Raw genomic sequence first — 7,633 nt, 5'->3', positions numbered from 1 at the left:
AAAAAATTAAAAATTGTACTTCCATATGATCCACCCAGTTTTGGCATCTACCTCAAGGGTCTAAAAATCCCATTCAGAAAAACAAAACAAAAAAAACTGCATTCCTATCTACATTGCATCACTACAATGCACTATTAAAAATAGCCAAAATCTGGAGACAAAATCCAAGTGTCCAAGAACAGATGACTGGATTAAGAGACTGTGGTAGATATACAAAATGGAATAATACTCAGCTTTAAGAATAAAAATGCAATTTTCTGCTACATGGATGAATCTGGATAGGATACAGTTGAGTGAGGCTAGTTAGGAGAGGGACAGACACAGAATTATCTCATAAATGGGATATAAAGAAATAAAGTAGGGGCACAACAAATGCCAAAAGGTAGCAGAAACTGAGACCTTGTCTGTATTAGGAAGCTTACCCCAGAGGAAGAAATTGGAGGATGAGACACAGGGTCAATGGTGGGACAACAGTGGAGCGAAGTGGGCACTCTGGTGCAGGGTGTATTGGTGGAAAATGTTATGCAGAAGCTCTATCATTAACAGTATTGTAAATCACAGTATCTGTCACTGTCACTGTCCTCCCATTGTTCATCGATTTGCTCGAGCGGGCCCAGTAATGTCTCCATTGGAGACTTTGTTGTTATTGTGTTTGGCATATCGAATACATCACGGGTAGCTTGCCAGGCTCTGCCATGCGGGCGAGATACTCTCGGTAGCTTGCTGGGCTCTCCGAGAGGGGCAGAGGAATCGAACTCGGGTCGGCCACTCCACCCCTCTTGGAGAGCCTGGCAAGCTATCGAGAGTATCTTGCCTGCATGCCAGAGCCTGGCAAGCTACCCATGACGTATTCAATAAGCCAAACAGAGTAACAACAAGTCTCACAATGGCGACGTTACTGGGCCCGCTCGAGCAAATCGATGAACAACGGGAGGACTGTGACTGTGACTGTGACTGTCCATGTACCTGGATCATCTCCTAGTTACCTGTCAACAGTTTGTATTCTTTCAAATGGTATATGAGGTTACTAAAATATTATGAAGCATCTGTGCCTTCTAAGTATATTCCCAATGAATGCTTGAAAATCCAGATATATGTCACTTGAAAAAAATCTCTGATATAACATGTATTGATATTGCAGAATGCATTTTTAATTTGATAGTAATCCAAAATCGCATTTCTTGGCTTGGAGTCATGTAATGATATGAAATGCATGCATAACCTGCATTTTTCTTATTTATTTATTTATTGCTTTTGGGGTCACACCCGGTGGTGCTCAGGGGTTGCTCTTGCCTCTCCACTCAGGAATTACTCATGGCGGTGTTCAGGGGACCATATGGGATGCTGGGGATCGAACCCGGGTCGGCTGTGTGCAAGGCAAATACCCTACCCTCTGTACTATCTCTCTGGCCCTTAATTTTTTTATTTATTTAAACAGCCTGAGATAAAGTTAAAAAGTTGTCCCTGATTGGGATTCAGTCATACAATGTTCCAATGCCCATCCCTTCACCAGTGTACATTTCCCACTGTTAATGTCCCCAGTTTCCCTCCTTCCACCATGCACCCCAGTGCACCTCTACGGCAGATTTTTTTTCTTTCTTTTTGGTCATTGTTGTTTGTGATACAGGTCCTGTAAGGTTATCATGTATAAAACTTTACCCACTTTCAGCACTCAATTTTTGTCCAGAGTGATAATTTCCAACTGTCATTGTCATAAAGGTCCCTTCCCTATCTTAACCACCCTCTCCCCCTTGCCCTACTTGTGACAAACTTTCAACCATGGGCTTGTCCTCTTGGTCCTCATTTTTATTGTCATTGGGTAACAGCCTCCTACTGTGCTTTTTATATCACACAAATGAATACAATCATTCTGTGTCTATCCCTTTCCTTCTGACTTATTTCACTTAGCATGATACTCCCCATGTCCATCCATCACTTAATCACTTAATCACTTAACTTCCCGTTAGTCGTCGATTTGCTCGAGCGGGCGCCAGTAACGTCTCCATTTGTCCCTGTTGCGTGCTAGTGTAGCCCAATGGCATCTGTTCGCTCCGGGAACATGAAGGGCCTCAAACCGATCGTTCATGATCTTGACGAAGAAGTCTGACCATCTGGAAGGTGGGCGGCCACGCAGTCTTTTGACATCCCGTGGAATACAGTTGGTAACAGCTCTAGTCCAGCGGTCGTCTTTAAATCTCATTACGTGACCAGCCTATCTGATTTTCGACACCTTGGCAATCCATATATAAGCAAATTTCATGACTTCATTCTTCCTGGTGGCTGTGTTGTATTCCATTGTGTACCATAGTTTCTTTGTCCAGTCAACTGTTCTTGGGCACTTAGGTTGTTTCCAGATCATGGCTATTGTCAATAGTGCTGCAATGAACATACTCGTGCAGATAGCACTTCTGCTGTATATTTTTGGGCCCTCAGGGTGTATTCCCAGAAGTGGTATTGCTGGGTCATATGGAAGCTCAATTTCTAGTTTTCTGAGGAATGCCCATATTTTCCACAAAGGCTCGGCCAGTCAGCATTACCACCAACAATGAAGGCATCTCCTGGCATCTCTGTCAGCAATAGTTTATCTTGCTCTTTGTAATGTGTAGATGATTTCTCGTTGTGGTATGAGATGATATCTCATTGTTGTTTTGACTTGTATTTACCTAATGATTAGTGATGTAGAGCATTTTTTCATGTGTCTTTTGGCCATTTGTATTGCTTCTCTGAGGACGTTTATGTTCATTTCTTCTCCCCACTTCTTATGGAGCTGAATGTTTTTTCTTGTCAAATTCTACCAGTGCCTCATATATCTTGGATATTAACCCCTTATTAGACGGGTATTGGGTAAATAATTTTCCCATTCCATGATGCTCTGAATTTTTCTATGGAGAATAAAATATATAGTTTTAACCAGAATTTCTATGAAATTTCCTAACCTAAAATTGTGTACCATGTTCATGGAATGGCAAAGGTGACTAAGAACCAGCAATCCTCATTCAGATTGGTCATTACACTGAGATAATTCAAGATTTGACAAATAGTCTATGGGCTGAATATTATCCATGAACTTTTAATCATAACTTTCAAGAATGGATTTTGCATTTTAAATATGTTCGATTTGCTGAGCGGGCCCAGTAACGTCTCCATTGGAGACTTTGTTGTTACTGTGTCTGTCATATCGAATACTCTCGGTAGCTTGCCGAGCTCTCCGAGAGGGATGGAGGAATCAAACTCGGGTCGGCCATGTAAGACTACTATGCAACAAAGATTATTTATGACCCACAAATCCTAAAATATTTTCTTATTATTTATTTATTTATTTTAATTTTGGGGCTGGAGCGATAGCACAGCAGTAGGGCATTTGCCTTGCACGCAGCCAACATGGCCGACCCGAGTTCGATTCCTCCGCCCCTCTCGGAGAGCCCGGCAAGCTACCGAGAGTATTTCGCCTGCACAGCAGAGCCTGGCAAGCTCCCCGTGACGTATTCGATATGCCAGACACAGTAACAACAAAGTCTCCAATGGAGACGTTACTGGGCCCGCTCGAGCAAATCGATGATCAACGGGAGGGCCTTTACCTTTTATCTTTACCTTTTAATTTTTATTAGTGAAACTTTATATCTGTTATTATCTGTCACTATCTTCCTGTTGTTCATCGATTTGCTCGAGGGGGCCCAGTAACATTGTGAGATTTGTTACTGTGTTTGGCATATCGAATACGTCATGGGTAGCTTGTCAGGCTTTGCTGTGTGGGTGAGATTTTTTTTTTAAAAAGAGTCATGATTTACAAAGTTACTAATAGTTGAGTTTTAGGCAAACAATAATTAAACACCAATCTCTCCACCAGTGTCAACTTCCCTCCATCAGTATTCTCAGATTTGTTTCCACCCCAACCTTCATTTCACCTTTACCTGTCAACTTGACAAGCATATTACAGCGGTTGCCGCTTAGATCTCGTTTTCAGTTTTGTTGAATCTGTTTTTTGGCTATATGGCTATGCCTCTCACTATTATCACTGGTATAACTAAAGCCCCAATACCTGTTCACCCATTGCTTCTTGTTCTATTTATCCCCCTTTGATTTCTTCCCTTCTCTGTTCTTCCCCTAAGTGCTTGGGTCAATGGTGATCAAGGCATCCCTTCTATCTGACACTACAAAAACATGTTTGCTGACTACTAAGATAATCCACTGAAGAAACATATTTTGTTCATATAGATTACAAAGGTTTATTTATTTATTTTATTTTTTAGAATTTTATTTTCATAAGATTGTTCACATTAATTGATTGCATTCAATATTTCAATACCAATCCCACCACCATTACACCTTTCCACCACCATTATTTTGAGTTTTTCCATCACCCTTCAAGCCTGCCTTCCAGGGGCAGATGCTAGATAATTGTTTTACTATTGCTTATTATGAATATCATGAGGGGCCTCGTGGCCATTTTTGCAGCCACACACTTCTGGATTCTACAATTGTAAATGGTTGGGGTCCAGAGACATCTCTATAGGGAGCTAATCCATTTTGAGATTCATCTGGGAGTTTCTGGATCAAGGCTGTTGATGCACTGAAATGATGCCTGGAGGCAGATCGTGGGCATGAAATCCAAGACCCCAAGTTGGTAGGCAGAGAGATGGGAAGGGACTGCATATCTCCGCTGCCACCATGTGGCCTGGAGTTTTAATCCTTGAACCCGCGTACCTAGGTTTTGCTTCTGAAAGCTGGTGGCCATCAGGCTTTCATCTGGATTGGGTGGAAAGAGCACATACCCTCCATCTGAGGTGCCCTGGTGGAATTGACTCATTACAGGGTCTGGAGAGATCTCTAGCAAGCTGCTTTCTTCCGGGATTCATTGCTGTGTCTCTGTATCAAGGTTGTTGATGCACTAAAATTATTTATTTTCTTTTTCCCAATAATTTTATTAAAGCACTGTGAATTACAATATTATTCATAGTTTAGTTTTGGACATACAATGTTTTAGCACCACCCCACCACCCGTGCCAACTCCCCTCCCACCCATGTTCCCAGGTTCCCACCCATGAGCCCAGGTTCCCTTCCCCAACCTCCTGCCCCCATAATGCATCTTGACAGGAACATTTTAAAGTTTGATTTTCAAACTGGGTCCCATGATTTCATTGTTGTTTACTCTGTCATTTGGATATTTGGTTATACCACTTCTTTACGTCACATATGTACACAAGTCCCCTTCATCCCTGCCTCCTGTTGCTTCCCACCCATCTCGTCCTCTGCCTCTTGATTTCTTTCTTTTTCCTTCCTATAACTCTTAGACCAAGGATGATATGATCACCTCCGTTTTAAACCATTATATTCCCTCATCCTTATATATACACAATGAAATATTACATATTACACTACAGTGACTTTTTAAAAAAAATTTTATTAGTGAAACACCATGACGTACAGTTGTAGACTTACAAATTTTTATGCTTGGGTTTCAGTTATACAATGATCGAACACACATCCCTCCACCAGTGCCCATTCTCCACCACCACTGATTCCAGTATCCCTCCCACCCCTACCCATCCCACCCTGCCTCTGTGGCAGGGCATTCCCTTTTGTTCTCTCTCCTTTTGGGTGCTGTGGTTTGCAACAGAGGCATTGAGTGGCAATCATGTTTGGTCCACAGTCCACTATCAGCACGGATCTCCCATCCTGGGTGGATCCTCCCAACACCCTTTATTTGGTGCTCCCTTCTCTATCTGAGCTGCCTTTTCCCCTAGTGTGTGCGGCTAGCTTCCAAGTCATGGAGTAAACCTCCTGGTACTTATCTCGGCTATTCTTGGGTGTTAGTCTCTTATTTTGTTACTTTATGTTCCCCAGATGAATGCAATATTTCTATGTCTGTCCCTCTCTTTCTGACTATCTCGCTTAGCATGATACTTTCCATGTGGTACCACTTGTACATAAATTTCATGACTTCATCTTTTCTAACAGCAACATAGTACTCCATTGTGTAATTTCCAGGTGTTTGACTTGGTTCTCCGTGTCTGTGTGTGATTCGCTTCTATTCTCAGTGCATCGTGGTCTGAAAAGATTGTTGATACTATTTCTATCTTCCTGGTTCTATTGAGGTATGTTGCTATGTTTTCTGTCTTTAGCACATGGTCTATTTTAGAAAATGTTCCGCGCGCACTGGAGAAGAATGTGTACTCTTTCTTTTTTGCGGGTGTAAAGCCCTGTATAGGTCTATACGCCCTCTCTCTTCTATTTCTTCTTTCAAAGCCAATGTTTCTTTGTTGGGTTTTGTTCTTGTTCTACGCAGAGGTGATAAGGTGATGTTGAAGTCTCCAGCTACAATTGTGTTGCTAGCAATGTCCTCCTTAAAATCCGTTAGTAGTTGTTTTAAATATTTAGTTGCTCCCTCATTAGGTGCATATACATTTAAGAGTGTGATTTCTTCTTGTTATACACATAGCTTGATGAAGAGAAAATAGCCCTCGCGGTCCCTTCTAATCTTTTTCAACTTGAAATTGATGTTGTCAGATACTAGTATCGCCACCCCAGCTTTTTTGAGGGAGCGGTTTGCTTGCAGTATTGTTTTCCACCCTTTAACTTTGAGTCTGTGTTTGCTCTGACTGTTGAGTTTCTTGTAGGCAACAGAATGTTGGGTTCTGTCTCTGAATCCATTTTGTCACTCTGTGTCTCTTAATTGGTGAATTTAGACCGTTGACTTGAGAGAGATTATTGTTATGGGGTTTTGTGTCATCTTTCTTTAAGGGTCTGTTGTGCTTGTAGGGTTTGTCTTGTCTTATAGTAGCCCCTTTAACCCTTGTTTTAGGTTTGGTTTTGAGTCTATGAAGTGCCTGAGCTGATGTTTATCTAGAAAATAGTGTATCATTCTTTCGAGTTTGAGTGAGAGTTTAGCTGGATAGAGGATTCTTGGTGAAGCATTCATTTCAGTGAGTTTTTTCACTATATCCCGCCATTGCCTTCGGTCTTGGAGGGTTTCCTATGCTAGGTCAGCTGTGAATCTAAGGAGTGCTCCTTTGTATGTGATTTTCTTCTTTGACCTTGCTGCTTGCAGTATTGTGTCTCTACCAGCAGCATCGATCATTCTAACTATGATATGTCTTGGAGTGTTTTTGTTAGGGTCTCTTTTAGCTGGTACCCTTCGGGCTCCTTGAAACTGAATGGCTGCATTGTCAAGCTCTGTGAATTTTTCAGCAATGATTTGTTTAACCATGGATTTTTCATTGGGATTGTTTTCCTGAGCTTCTGGTACTCCTATGATTCTAATGTTGTTCCTCATGGAATCATCTCCTAGGACTCTGATTCGCTCTCGAGCTATTTTGAGGTCTCTTGCCGTTGTTTGTTGTTGCCTGTTGACTTGGTGCAGCTGATCTTTCAGCTCACTGATTCTGTCTTCACCTGTTGTCATTCTACTGTTGAGGGCACAGACTGAGTTTTTTATTTCACCTACGGAGTCTTTCATTCGTGACATTTCTGTGCATAGCTTTCCAATTTCTGCTCTCATTTCTTGTATTTTCTTGATTGTGTGATCCATTGTTTCTTTCATGTCCTCTTTCAATTTACTGGATATCTGTCTGAATGTTTCATTGAGTTCATTGAACATCTTCATGACTTCATATCTGAATTCTTTCTCGGAGAG

This window comes from Sorex fumeus, unplaced genomic scaffold (genome assembly GCF_029834395.1).
Source record: "Sorex fumeus unplaced genomic scaffold, SorFum_2.1 ptg000070l, whole genome shotgun sequence".
Taxonomy (NCBI): domain Eukaryota; kingdom Metazoa; phylum Chordata; class Mammalia; order Eulipotyphla; family Soricidae; genus Sorex; species Sorex fumeus.
The sequence above is the reverse complement of the archived record's forward strand: the minus strand, read 5'-3'. Positions refer to the sequence as shown.